Source organism: Delphinapterus leucas, chromosome 18, assembly GCF_059928025.1.
Source record: "Delphinapterus leucas isolate spDelLeu-1000000601 "Yukka" chromosome 18, BTC_Dleu_Yukka2, whole genome shotgun sequence".
Taxonomy (NCBI): domain Eukaryota; kingdom Metazoa; phylum Chordata; class Mammalia; order Artiodactyla; family Monodontidae; genus Delphinapterus; species Delphinapterus leucas.
Genome location: NC_143146.1, coordinates 32,336,638 through 32,352,080, shown reverse-complemented (window position 1 = coordinate 32,352,080; position 15,443 = coordinate 32,336,638). Strand labels below are relative to the sequence as shown.

Here is a 15,443-nt window from a genome sequence, read left to right as displayed (position 1 = left end):
GGAAAGGTTGTGTTTACTTTTTAAATAATTAATTAATTAATTTAACTTTATTTATTTTTGGCTGCATTGCGTCTTTGTTGCTGCACGCGGTCTTTCTCTAGTTGCGGCGAGCGAGGGCTACTCTTCACTGTGGTTTGTGGGCTTCTCATTGCGGTGGCTTCTCTTGTTGCAGAGCATGGGCTCTAGGTGCACGGGCTTCAGTAGTTGTGGCATGCAGGCTCAGTAGTTGTGGTGCATGGGTTTAGTTGCTCTGCAGCATTTGGGATCTTTCTGGACCAGGCCTCGAACTCATGTCTCCTGTATTGGCAGGCGGATTCTTAACCACTGTGCCACCAGGGAAGCCCGAGTTTGCTTTTGAGAACAAAGTTACTAATTGGGAAGGTGCCCAGTGACCATAGCTGTAATCGGTAGTGATTCCATTCAAATTTGCTTGTAGGGGAATCTGATCTGATCCTTGGTTCTCTGATTACATAAGCAATGAACCTAAGCTTTGTCATCTCACAGGGAATTTAAAAGGGGAAGTAGAATTCCAAACCCCTCTGCTCCTCAATCACATTTGGGTGCCTTTAGAATCAAAAATGATCATAATATTTTCTCATAATGTATTCTAAAACCTCCTGCTTCATCTTAAATAATGTTCCTCTTCCATTTATCATATTGCTTCTTACACTGCTCTTTTTCTCAAGATCAGTCTCTGAGATTGTTAATTTTATTTATCAATATTTTGTTCAAAGAATCAACTTTGGATTTGTTGTTCCTTTCTATTAACTTTTAGATTATTTTAAGTTTATTATTTTCTTATTTCTTATTACTATTACCTTAAAATATTTCCGAAATTTTATTTTCTTTGGGTTTATTTTATCGCTATTTTAATAATTTCTTGTGTTGGATATTTAGCCCTTTAATTTTTAACTCTTCTTTTCTAATATAAGCATCTAAGGTTATAGATTTTCCTCTAACATTATTTTAGCTGCATCTAATGAGTTTTCATATGTATAATATTTCTTGATCATTTAGTTTTAAATGTTTTCTAACTCCCATCCTACTTTCTTCATATCGTCTAAAAAGCAAAGATTATTGTATCATTTTACTACATAAAAATATTTGTGGATTTACTGTCGCTTATTCATTTATTCAGTATTATTATTGAACACCAATTGTATAATAATGTGTTAGACCCTCACTAGGTACTGAATATACACTGTTGAATAAGAAAAACACAGTCCTTAGCCTCATGGAATTTAAGGTCTAGATTCCTAAAAATGGAATAGCATTAAAATAATAAAATATTTCTTGTCAAAAATGTTAAGGCATGAGATATCTGCCACTGATTTAGTATTTCATAGGTAGAGGAAATTGTATTGGCTTCCACCTGGCCTTTCCTACCATGAACAACCCTCACTCCCACATCAGGGAATCAATGCAAGGATTCTGCCAGCAGCTAAGTACATTTATTCTAATTATGTGTTCTAGAACTGGGGAAATAACTACAGGACGGGCTCAGAGACCCACTGGGCCCACTGTGAGATGAACCTGAGTTAAATTCCATTGATTTCCTGACCTCCATAGGCCCCTTCTTTGACGGTGGGCCACAGTGACGTTTTGGGTCTCTTGGAATTAGTGTCAGTCCAGAGCCAGTGTCCAGAACTCCAGAAAGGCACAGTTACCCTGGTAAAAGGCTGTAGGGCCCTTTGGGGAAGGCTGGAAGAAAAATGAACAGTATAAAGTTTGGGTAGTGTACCAGGGCCTTTCTCCTAGGAACCTGGGTCTGTAAACGGGCTTATATCTGGGAAATAACTGAGAAACCATGACTTTGTTTTTATGATTCCGACGAGACTTTTGTTCATCTGACCTGAAAATTTTCTGTGTATATAGATCGAGGAAGCACTTAGTAGGCTTCCTATCTATTTCACTTCTAGAAGCGCCATGATCCATTAGCCAAATGCCATGGATATATACAATGTAGACTCTTGATTGATGCTTTAACTCTACTATCCGTTATGGTAACACATGCACCATGCCTCTGGAGGTTGAATGCTGCCAGTTGACCCCTGCCATGCTGGGATCCAATTATTCCCATTGTATTTAGGTTTCCTGATTCAGTGACTTCAGTGTCTGCTAAGGTCTGGCCTGCAAACAAGAGTGGTCACGGAGCTCTTCAAGGATACCGAATCTCCCCTCACAAATTTCTTTCTCACATTTGTGGAGAGTAGGTTTGTTTGCTAGACCCTCCCATCATGTGAGAATAAGCCGTATAAGTAACAAATCCACTCTAACATTCCAGTCTTTCCAAACTTTTGAATCCCTTCCTCTACATTAAAGTAAGGCAGAGGTAACATTTCTCAATGGCTCACTGTGGACCACATTTTGGTCCACGGTTTGGCCAACCAAACGCACCGCCGTTAGAACCCTTCCTAATGCCCTGGGCTGCAACACTGAATGCAGAATCTAAGCTCATGAGCTCATATCAATACATCTGGCCTGATCCCACTTTATGTTCCTCCCACCATTATCCACACCCTCAGTGTCCATTCCCACACACATCCCCCAGATTTCCATCTAAATTAGAAAACCCATGCAGTTCTTCTGGAATGTAGCATACCTTCTCATGGGTCACACTTTGTACCTCACCTTTAGAGGCCCACTGTGATGTGAATCTAGTTACAGGTCTAGAAGCAAAGAGGAGTGTTCAGGCGGTTCTGAGGAGAATCAGGATAGTCTTTTATGGCAACTGCCTCAGGGGAGTTGATTACAGTTTCCTCAGGCAATGCAGGTTTAATCCCCTTTGACAGGGGTGAAGAGGTTGTTACCTACCATTGGCGATGGGAAAGCCTCTCCCTCTGGGGGTGGGGAGGCTGCTTGCAGTAGCAGAGAAGACTCATCAGAATTTAGGGGTTCAACGTCTCTCGTTTCATCTGGGTCTTCCCATACCAACTTAGAGCATCCCATTCTTTCCCAATTTATATCCTTACTTTCACAGTAGATACCCTGTGAGGATGGGAGTGCAACTTGTAATTCAACCAGTCACAAGATAACATTCTGTGTTTGATTTTTCAGCAATCCTCGCCCCGTGGCTACAGGAGATAAAGCTCTCTTTAGGGCACTAGTAGACACTTTCAAGTCTTTGAAGCAGTACTTGAGCTGGGAATTCAAATCCCTGAGCTCATCCTTTACTTTCACCACTTTGTCCAGTGACATTAGGAACAACCAGGCAATCTCATTCTATTTGTTAGTTTTCCCAAATTGTTTGAAAGTATCATATACACAGTCGCCCACCTCCTTGCTTCTTAGGAGTGGTTGATTCGGAGTATCCAGTGGAGGTATTTTGCATATCTCTATTGCCAGATCAGTCCACGGACTATCAATTCTTTCTTTACCACTAGGAATAGAGTAATTATCATTCTTAAATCTAATCAGATTAGAGAGTCGATACCAGAAACTCTTGAAACAATTTGGAAAACTCATCCTTAAACTTCTGTTCCTCTAGAACCGCTCTTGGTACCAAAATATATATTATTCTGGGTTCTCCAGAGATATAGAACCAAAAGGATGTGTGTATGTGTGTGTGTGTGTGTGGAGAGAGAGAGAGAGAGAGAGAGAGAGAGAGACTGATTATAAATTTTTGGCTCAAGTAGTTATGGAGGTTGAGATGCCTTAAGATCTGAAACTGGCAGGCTAGAGACCCAGGTGAGCCAGTGGTATAGTTCCAGTCTGAATCTGAAGGTATGAGAACCAGGGCCACCAAGGATGTAAGTTCCAGCCTGAGCCTGAGTCCAAAGGCAGGAGAAGACTGAGGTCACATTTGAAAACTGTCAGATAGAGAGGAATTCTTTCTTATTTACAAGAGGTTAGGTCTTTTTGTTCTATTCAGGCTTTCAACTGATTGGGTGAGGCCCCACCCACATTCAGAAAAGCAATCTACTTTACTCAGTCTCCTGATTCAAATGTTCATCTCATCCAAACACACCCCACAACATACCCAGAAGAACGTTGATCAAATATCTGGGCCCCCTGTGGCCCAGTCAAGTTGACATTTAAAAATTAACCATCACAGATGGTAAGAGTTTAAGTTGCCTCCGGACCAAGAGTTGGAAGCTACCAGCTGAAGTTGGCATACCGAGTAGACAAAAAATCCTGGATTCCCAGTACTCTGCAGCAGCCATGCCAGCCCTGAAAGTTTCCATGAGAACTATGACATGAGGAAACTAAACTTACAGCTTTAAAAACATTTGATTTTATTGACGTATAGTTGATTTACATAAACTTGTAGCTCTTTAAAGCCATTCTTATTTTATTTTCTGTTTCCGCCTTTTAAGTAATATCACAATTGTGTTTTTCCTTTTTGGTTCTTGAATATATGGGCTTTGTTTAAAGGAATTCAGAGTGAAGAAAAAAATGTTAAATTCTTTTGGAAATGTGGATTTTTTTCCCTATATGCGTGACAGTATGAGGATGTGGATTAAAAAAGAGATTTGTGGGAAAAAAGACCTGCGTTTTCTTAATGGCTTTTAAGACAGTTTATAAGGCTATTTTGCCAAATACAAAATAGAATGTGATGTAGAGACAAAATTCTGTCTGTAATTCTCAGTTCTTTCTTTCTTAAATTGGTGAAAAGGTAGCTACAGAAGCACCATGTTGTGGTCTTTGAGCCAACACTGGCTCTGCCTGGGAGTTGAAATATTTGTTCTGAGTAATCTTACCTTACAGTGTTGAGGTTTGCCTGTGTGTTTACTTTTTATTAGACATGTACCAATCTGACTAGTTTGAGTTTTATTGGCACTTATAACCATGAGAAGATCACTGACTCATGACAGCAGAATTTTAGATGATTCATTCAATTCATTAATCAAAATGAGTTCAGCAATAATTACATTAGAGAACCAGTAACTAACTTACCTTTTCTTATTTAAAGGCACCTGAATTACTTGGTATCAAGGCGCTGCAACATTTATATTTATTGAAATATAATTTACATAAAATAGAATGCACACATCTTGGGTGTTGCAGTGAGTTTTGACAACTGTATAAACCCATGTAACATCTGTCTGTGTCACAAAGAATGGACTGGAAGGAAGCAAGACCGGAGGTATGTTAAAGACCATTGCTTGAATCAGGATGGTAGGGCTTATGAAAAAAGAATTAAGAGATATTTCAGAGGTAGTTCCATCAAGGAGGTGAATGGGTATCAGTGGTAAGGAAGAAAAATAACTCAAAGATATCTCCAAGGTTTCTTATTGAAGCAACTGGCCATACAGTAGTACTATTTCCTGAGGTTGAGAGTACTCAGAGGGCTGAAAATGTATGTGTGTGTGTGTGTGTGTGTGTGTGTGTGTGTGTGTGTGGTGGGGAGAAGCAGAGATGGAAATGTTGACAATTTTTGACGTATACATTTTTTTGGTGCTTGCAGGACATTCAAATGATGATGTCTGCAAGACACATGTCTGGAGCTCAAGAGAGAAAATACTTGAATGGAGATATAAATTTGCTCATCAGCAGCAAATATATGGTTATTGAAAGATAGCAGTGGATAAAATTGCCTGCAAAGAGGTGTGTAGCTTTTGAGGCTAATTAGTATATTTTTTTCCCCAAAGTGGGTTCCACGATAGACTAGTTCTATTAGATACTCTGAATAAAATTAATTTGTGGTCAAATAAGTTTAGAAAATGTATCACATAGTACCCTACTCTTGAAGATGTATGAGATACGTTATTGGATTAAAGACCAGGAAGTCCAGCATATCAAAATATGTTTCACTTTTCGTAATGCTGTGTTTCCCAAACACCCGCAAGTGTCATACAATGGGAGAAGGAAACCAAATCCTACCAGTTTTCTCCCTTGGGGTTTCACCTTGTGGATGACCCCCACCCAACCTACTTGCCTCTGGCAATTGGAGTTCACTTTCCAATAACAGAAGAATGCACACGTCTTTATGCCTAGAGTTGCAATACAATCAAGTATTTTTGTTTGTTTCTGTTTGCCAAATACTTAACATCATATTTAAATCAAATTCTGGGTTCCATGCCTGACATATATACTCATTTTATTTTCTAAACTCAGTTTAAAATTTAATGTCGGTGTTACTGTTTGAATACAAAGATAACTCTGATTTTGCTTTATTGTAGTATAACAGCAGAATACACCAAATCATTTAAAGATGTTTTTGAATATAGTTGATATTCTTTTTTCTTTCCTTCTTACCTAATATTTTTATGACATTGAAAATGTTATAGCAGGGCTTCCCTGGTGGCGCAGTGGTTAAGAATCTGCCTGCCAATGCAAGGGACATGGGTTTGAGCCTTGGCCTGGGAAGATCCCAAATGCCCGCGGAGCAGCTAAGCCTGTGCGCCACAACTGCTGAGCCTGCTCTCTAGAGCCGGCAAGCCACAACTACTGAGCTCACAAGCCACAACTACTGAAGCCCACACGCTCCTAGAGCCCGTGCTCCGCAACAAGAGAAGCCACGACAATGAGAAGCCCACGCACAGCAATGAAGACCCAACACAGCCAAAAATAATAAATAAATACATAAATAAATAAATTTATTTCAAAAAATAAAAAAGAAAATGTTATAGCAGCAGGTGGTTGCCAAATCTTTCCAATGGGACAATGAAGCCAGGCTGTGGAGATCTGCAGTGCCTATTCAATTAAACAGGATTATTTTATAGTTTAACAAGGGAATAGGCATCCAGGTATGGTATTTTAAAGTAAAATTAACTGGAATACTCCTCCACATTTCTGCTGGAGTTATCTTTCTCAGAGATCTGATCAAGCACTTCTGCTTTAAAATCTTTAATGACCAACTACAGGAGACACCTAATCTTTGACTAGGTCAGAAATCCTAATCTGATTTCATGTACTTTCTTAATCTCATCTCCCATTTTTTTTATCAAGATACAACTGATGTAGAGCACTACATAAATTTAAGATGTACAGCATAATGATTTGACTCACGTACATCATGCAATAGTTACCACGATAGTTACCATCTCATTTTCCTGTGATGAGAATTTTTAGGATTTACTTTCTTAACAATTTATATATAATACATACTTTCTTGACAGTTTTATATATTATATATTGTATATATATTGGTATATAATATACAGTTTTATATATATAATATATATGTGTTAATTATATCAGTCGTGTTGTACATTACATTCCTAGTAGTTATTTATCTTATAGCTGGAAATTTGTGTGTTTGACCATCTTCATCCAATTCCTCCTTCCCCCACCACCACCTCTGGTAACCATAAATCTGATCTCTTTTTCTATGAGTTTGTTTGTTTTTGAAGTATGAAGGATCTACAACACTACGTTATTTCCTGGTACACAGCACAGTGATTCAGTATTTCTGTACATTTCAAGATGATCATTAGGATAAATCTAGTTTCCCTCTGTCGCCATGCAAAGTTATTACATAATTATTGACTATATTCCCACACTATACATTTCATACCCGTGACATTTGTAACTGAGAGTTTGTACCTCTTAGTCTCCCTCACCTATTTCTCTCCTCCCCCACCTGCCTTGCTGCTGGCAACCACCTGTTTGTTCTCTGTATCCATGACTCTGTTTCTCTTTACTTATGTTTGTTCATCTGTTTTTAGATTCCACATATAAGTGAAATTACACAGTATTTACCTTTCTTTGTCTGACTTATTTCACTTAGCATAATATCTTCTAGGTCCATCTATGTTGTCACAAATGGCAAGATTTCATTCTTTTTTTATGACTAATATTCCAGTGTGTGTGTGTGTGTGTGTGTGTATCACATCTTCTTTATCCATTCATCTATTCATGAGCATTTAAGTTGCTTCCACATCCTGGCTATTGTAAATAATGCTGCAATGGACATAGGGTATGCATATTTTTTCAAATTAATGTCTTCATTTTCTTTGTATATAACCCCAGGAGTGGAATTGCTGGATTGTATGGTAGTTCTACTTTTAATTTTTTGAGGAACCTCCATACTGTTTTCCACAGTGGCTGCACCAATTTACATTTGCACAGATTTCACGTACTTTCTTAATCTCATCTCCCACTTCTTTCCATACTCCTCCCAGAACTTCTCTCAGATACAATATAGGCTCATTATTCTCTGTCCCTATATTATGCTCTCATTCTCCATGTCTTTGCTTAGAATTTTTTTCATTACCTCATTGCCTTCATTCTCCTTAAATATACTCATTAAATTCAGACTTCTACAGACAGAAGGAATAACTTTTCCACTGTTACAGCACTAATCATGTTAGGAAAACTAAGTGCATATGTGTACCTCTCTCCCACCATAGATTGTGAGCTTCTCAAGTAGGGTTGGCAAACTTTTTCTGGAGAGGGCTTTGCAAGCCAATCGTACCAGTGTCAACTACTAAATTAAGCCATCTTAGTGTGAAAGCATCCCTAGATAAATATCGAAAAAATGAGTGTGGCTGTGTTCCTATAAGACTTTACTTATGGACAGAAATTTGAATTTCATATAATTTTCACGTGTCACAAAATTTTTTTCTTCTTCTGACTTCTTTCCCCAGCCATAAAAAATGTGAAAACTCTCCTTAGCTCATGGACCATACGAAAATAAGCTTGGTCCGTGGGCCGCAGTTTGTTAACCCTGTTCTAAATGGTAAGTCTATTTTATATTTATTTTCATACACTGCTGGCAATGAACAAAATACCTGGCACTGAATTAATATTTGCTAAAATGAATCATATGGAGACAAATGATTTTCATTTTATGTTATCCTCCATCAGAAACTGCTGTGGTGGGATAGAGTAACATTTTTTTAATTAACTGAAAATTAACTAGAAAACCAGTTCTAAATTTCAATCTTTGTTTAAAAAAATCTTTCTGATGTGCTATTCCAATTTTCTGCCCTTGTAAGTACAGTTTAGTGAATATATTTAATGATTATCTTGCAGTGCCCCTAGGTCATGATTAAAGATAAGAACTCTCATTTTGCAGCCGAGCAAATGTAGATACTGAAGGTTTAGCTAATTGTGTGTGTATGAGGACTGGGATTTACTCTAGAAATTGCTTTTTTTTTTTTTTTTTTCCCCGGTACGCCGCCCTCTCACTGTTGTGGCCTCTCCCGTTGCGGAGCACAGGCTCCGGACGCGCAGCCTCAGCGGCCATGGCTCACGGGTCCAGCCGCTCCGCAGCATGTGGGATCTTCCCGGACCCGGGCACGAACCCGTGTCCCCTGCATCGGCAGGCGGACTCTCAACCACTGCGCCACCAGGGAAGCCCCTAGAAATTGCTTTTTTGATGCCAATGTTAAATCTCTGCTATATACTTGTTTACTAGTGACCTCCGTTTTTTTTTTGTTTTTTTTTTTTAATAAAGTGGGACATAGGAAGAAAAACCAAACCAAAACAAGACTAATTACTAAAAGGTTCTTAATAGTTGAGTTCCAGTTTTACTGCTTCTTATACAGGGAACTCTGAACATTGGTGCCATTGATTTTTTCTGTCTTGCTTCTTACCCCCTCACCCAAGAGAGTTAAAAGTGCAATGTTGTTTAAGGAGAAAATATTGAAAGCAAGCAAGTCTGTAACATTGATGTAAGGAGAAAAAAATCACAGGTCTCTGTAGCATAAATGCCTAGTTTTAATTACGCAGGTGAAGTTTTCCTTTAAATTAGACTGCCAAAATGGAAACTCAGAATAGTATACTAGAACAGTCTAGGAGTCACTGCAGAGGGCAGAAGCACAGAGCCGTGTGGCTTTTTCCACCCAGAGTTCAGATGAGCACTTTCTTCTACTCAGATAGATTCTCTATCTTATTTTCCAGCCTGGTGCAGTGGAAAAAGCACTCATTTGGATCAGAAGGACTCGAGTCCCTATCTCTCTCTACAAATTCTTAAATATTTGCTAATATTAATATTTATTCCATAATACTGCAGTGAGATTTAATACTATAACATTAGATAATCCCATACATGGAGTCTCAGTAGGTATGTGGTCCCTCTACCAGCCCACTTAACCATCTAATATAGAACAATAAATATAATACTGGTTTCTATTTCTCATCATGTTGTTGTCTATTAAGAATAAGAACCTCAAAAAAAAAAAAAAAAGGAAAGACCACCTCAAGAGATGGTCTTGTTCAGCCATTGTGCTCTACTAGAAGAGGCATCATCTCCAGCTTTACAGATACAACCACTTAACAAATACAACCAAGACATAAAAAAGAATTAATTAACTTGTCCAAGGTCAAGCATATCTTTCTATTCTAGATTGTCAGGAGTTCAGTGCCATTCTTGAGAGGGTTGTCATTGGGAGAGATTGATTTGGCTCATAAATCCTGAGAAGCTAAATGCAATGAGGGGAAGTTTCGGACAAGGGCCAGCCTGAGCTCAGTTGTAGCTCTTCTGAACTCAAGACACAGAACGGGAAAATTGACACCAAGGTGGTCGCCCAGGGAATATGCTCTGAGAGGTGTCAAGGAAGACCCTCTGGCAAAATGTATCCTAAGTGCCATTGTTTGGAATTTCATAAGAGTTCCATCTTTTGGGTTAAGCTGGGCCCTTAACTTTTTTCTCCTTTTTTCTATTCATTCAAGGATTGTTCATTGAGCATTAATAATGTACTAATGCAGTATTAGGGAATGGAACAAAAGAAAATAAAACTGGGTCAGCTATTAAGATGTTCACAGTCTAGGGCTTCCCTGGTGGCGCAGTGGTTGAGAGTCCGCCTGCCGATGCAGGGGACACGGTTTCGTGCCCGAGCCCGGGAAGATCCCACATATCGTGAAGCGGCGGGGCCCGTGAGCCATGGCCGCTGAGCCTGCGCGTCCGGAGCCTGTGCTCCGCAGTGGGAGAGGCCACAACAGTGAGAGGCCCGCGTACCACAAAAAAAAAAAAAAAAAAAAAAAAAGATGTTCACAGTCTAATGAAGGAGACAGAGAAGACTAATAATGACAAAAGTAGCTAACATTTTCCGCATGCCAGACACTGCAAAATAATTTATAGCTATTTCTCTCCTAACTCTCATATCAGACCTAAGAATTAAAAGCTATTTAAAACCCCATTTTCCAGAGGAAAATGGAATCCTGAAGGGGTAGACAATATTCTAAGGAAACTGGCCTAGGTTAAGGCCATGGGAATAAAGATGGAGAGGAAAGGATAAAGAATCAACCAAGACTGTTTCCTAATCCTTTACTGGTTGCTGTTTCTAATATCATTTGCAAGTTTCTCCTCTTCTCACCAACTTTCTGATGTTGGAAAGTCCCAGGGCTCACTCCTTATTTTTTACTTGTCTATTCTTATGTTCTTGCTTAGTGAACTTAATTTAATCCTATAACTGTAAAAACCATCCATATGCTGACGATTCCAAAATTAATTTCTCTAGCCCAACCTCTTTCTCATACTCCAAACTTATATATGCAACTGCCTGCAAGAAGCCTACACTTACTTAGATATCTAGTAGACACCTCAAACTTAAAACGTTCAAAGATGAACTCAGCTTCCCCTAGACCTGCTCCACCTACCCCAGTTGATAACTCTATCCTTCTAGCTGTTCAGGACAAAAATCCTGGAGTCATTCCTGACTCCTCTTGTCCTTATTCCCCATATTTCAATCTGTCAAGAAATCTCGTTGAAGAGTAACACCGCCAGTTAATAAGACACTTTGTCACCGTGTATATTCCGATATGATGCATAGAGAAAGAAATACATCTTGTCTGTCATATTTTTTTTTTGCCAAAAATGCAATCCAATTATGAGAAAATATCAGACAAACCTATATTGTGGGACATTCTACAAAATAACTGACCACTACTCATCGAGAATGCCAAGGTCGTGAAACACAAGGAAATACTGAGGAACTGTGTGTCACAGATTGGAGGAAATTATGAAGACACAAGTACTAAATGCAGTGTGGGATCCTGGCACAGAGAAATGACATTGGGAGAAACCGGAGAAAGTTGAATAAAGTTTGTAGTTTAGTTAATGGTATTGTATCATTGTTAATTTCCTGGTTTTAAATAATAACAACTGCAATTAAGTAAGTTGTAAATATTTGGGGAAGCTGAGTGATGGGTATATGGGAACTCTCTCTTTTTTTTTTGCAACATTTCTGTAAGTCTAAAATTATTTCAAAATGAAGGAGAAAAGAAGACCAAGACTAAAAAGAAAAAGAAATCTTGTTGGACCTTCCTTCGGAATTTATGTAGAATCTGGTCACTTCTTCTAACCTCTGTTGAAACCACGTTGATTCAAGATATCATTATCTCTCACTTGGATTATTGTAATAACCTTCTAATTGGTCTTTTTGTTTCTGTTCCTGCTTCCTCAGTTTCCAGTGCAGTAGCCGGAATAATTCTCTTCTAAGTAAAAACATGAAATCCTACATTTTTTCCACATTGGACTTTGGTAAAAGTCAAAGTTTTACATGGAAGCCCAAGACCTCATACCCTCTGGCCCTCAGTTGCCCCTCTGGTCTCCTCTGGTACCACTCTCCCACCCTTTCACTTGCTTCAGCCATACTGACCACTTTGCTGTTCTGTGAACAGACCAGGAACGTTCTCATTGGACAACCTGTGCACTGGCTGTTCCCTCTGCCAGGGAACATTCTTCCTCCAGATACCATCATGGCTATGCTCCTGTGCTTGAATAGCATGTCTCACTGAGGCCTACCTGCCCTCTTTGTTAAAAGTTTCAACCCCGACTGCCCACTCATGTGTCACTCCCAATCCTCTTAATTCTACTTAAAATTTTTTTCCCATCGCACTTCTCATTCTCTAAGAGACTGTTTAAGTTACTTATTTATCATCATCATTGTCATCATTATCATTGTCATCATTATCACCATTATCAGGAAGGGTCCGGTCTGTCAAAACTCGCATGCAAACTCTAGGAGGGCAGGGCTCTTTTCCCATTTTGCTTGCTGATACATCCCAAGAGCCTAGAAACATTCCTGGCACGGAATAGGCATTCCATGGATACTTGTTGATAAACTGAATAGAAGGTAGAATAGACAAGAATTGAACATTGCTTTGATGGTAAAGGAAAGGATAGGGTGTATCGAAATTCTATGGCTATGGATCTGGGTTATGGGAAGGAAGACTGCTCCACTAGTCAGTACAGAAAGACAGATTGACAATGGAAGATATCGGTTGACTATTCCTGTGCACATGTCCAACATATTGTTTAATGTGTAGCTCTGCAACTCAGGGTAGAGATCTGGGGTGGAGAGAGAAATTTGGAAGTCTTCTCCTGTAATGGTAGGCTTGAAAAGAACGAGAAAAGGAAGGTCTCTTGCAGTTTTGAATATCCTTGTTTATAATGACCAGGTCCTCACAGGAGGAAGTCTGAGTGATGTGGAGCTCTGGAAGGCTGGGGTGGGTGGGGATGGAGAAGATCACAAAGGAACGTGACTGGGTGCCTGAGACACACTTTACCTACTTCCCAATTTGACATAAGGCCAAAGGTTGAGGGAGGGGAAGGATTAGAGAATGCACATAGCAGTTCCTTTTCATTTAAGGTAAAGCAGAACCAAAAGGTAATGGGACAGAACCCCTAATGCCTTACCAAAAATGGAGCAAATCAGACTTAACATATGTGCAATTTTTGTATTATCACTGAGCTGCAGTTGGGGCAGGGTGTGGGGACACTAATGAGGTGTGGGGGGAGGATCATGGCCTAGTTCTTAATCTCCTAAACTTTAACAGCCCAAGGAACACTCTGTGGTGTTTCAAGTCTCTCAGGCTATCACCTTGTCCCTTCTTCAGAGCATAATTTTGTCATGAAAGCTTTCACTTGGCAAGAATCCGATTCATCAAGAAAGATAGAACTCTGTGCTTGCACGCTTCAAGGCAGAGGGAAAGTCTACCTTGGCAAGCTTTACAAGGAAAGAGAGAAAAGAAAATAAGAGCCATAAATCAACTGGAGGCCAGGATACAGGATTAAAGATACTCGATCCATTTCAGAAAGGACTTCTGCTTGCATATGTTTACCTAATGACCCTTTCTTCCCCTATCAGCCTGTAGATCCTCCCTTCGTGTGAGCTGGGCAAGTGACATCTCACGTCACAGGCTGCCTTGGGGAAAGAGGAGACTGCATGGAGACTGGCGTAGGTTTATTCCTCTGTCACCCCTGTGAGTCCTTGTTCCTAGGCAGTGTCCACTTGAGAATTTCACATTGGTGTTTATGTGATAGTACAGCTTCAGAAATAATAAACACTTGTAACTCAACCCCTGTTAGTCTGTGGTAAACAGAGGAGAATGGCATGATTCCCATCTTGTAACTAGCCAGCTCCCCTTCACATGACTAATTTAAGTCGCTGAAGTCATGTATTCACAAAGCCTGGGTGAGAGTCAGATTTTAAGAGCGTCTATGCTTCATGAAATTGGGCAATTTTCAAACACCTAGGCTTTCAAATTTGTGTTCTCAACACCTGAACTTTAATGAACTTTTCTTCCTTTTTAGATGGGCTAAGAACAGCTCTACACCCCATCGTGAGCCGCCCTGGTAATGATTGCCTGTGGATTTTGTAATAAAATGCTACTGATCAAATCTATCATGTCACTCTTTAAATTATCAAGAAAAAACAATTTACATGTGCCAAATTACACCTGAAGACTGAAGAGAAATAATACCTGTTTTAATTTGTTTTTAAATCTAATGATATTGTACTTTGCGTCAAGAAATATGGTAAGGAAACTTCAGATAGCACAATGAGCTTTACTTCTGACATCTGGAAGGCTGGCCTACCTTAACTCTCGTTAGCAGTGTCCACTTGGAAATGAAGTAATTTGAAAAAGGAATGAGCAGCTTGGAGCCTCCCATAGCCCTTCCTGTTATATCTTGAGTTTAGTTAAAGGCAGTCCTCAAAGATTGCTTGTCAGTTCATTGCATTTGATTAGAACACGTTTACCCAGAGAGAAGAAAGAAAGAAACTAGCATTTATTTAGCTAGGGTCTCCTGCTATAGTGTGTTTCCAGCGTAATGATGCATGCATGCAAGAACTTAAGTATACTATGAATACGTATTTGTTGAATGAATAAATAAGTAATTAGCCAATGGCAAAGCGTTCTCCTTGATTCCAGGGACAAGGGTAGCTTTTCAAGTGCATTTGCCTATTGTTTCCAGGAGTTGAGATAATATTAATACAGGAAGTACTCATGGTCCTTCCACTGGTGGCTTCTCTGCCTTAGCACTAGCCCTAGAAAAATGCATTCACATTTTCCTGCATGCTGAGGAGAGCTAATCCTTGTCTAGCTGGGAATAAAAGGTCAAGGGTTGTAACTCATGTAATCTTTCTGGAACACTCAACTTGTGTGCTGCTCCATGGGCCACGGGCCATGCCTAGAGATTACTTACTCAACAGCTTCCCAATGCATCAGTCTCTCCCTCTTCCAAACTTCCACTTAATCAACTGGAAATTTGATTTCAGGGTGATGCTTTAGAGCATTTGGTTTCGTTTTGAAATACTGGTAGCAGTAAC

The 15,443-nt window shown here is 39.4% G+C and overlaps 1 long non-coding RNA gene across 2 annotated transcripts; it reads left to right on the top strand.

Annotated features, from left to right (window-relative positions):
- The first annotated feature begins 4,442 nt into the window (after positions 1-4,442).
- LOC149746841 (uncharacterized) lies at positions 4,443-15,221 on the top strand. 2 transcript variants are annotated; one of them, XR_016388661.1, is made up of 4 exons: positions 4,443-5,086; positions 5,408-8,623; positions 13,980-14,069; positions 14,426-15,221. It is a non-coding gene; the product is annotated as an uncharacterized LOC149746841 (long non-coding RNA). The 2 variants fall into 2 exon arrangements; XR_016388660.1 differs by having other exon boundaries at positions 13,980-14,094.
- Positions 15,222-15,443: the final 222 nt, after the last annotated feature.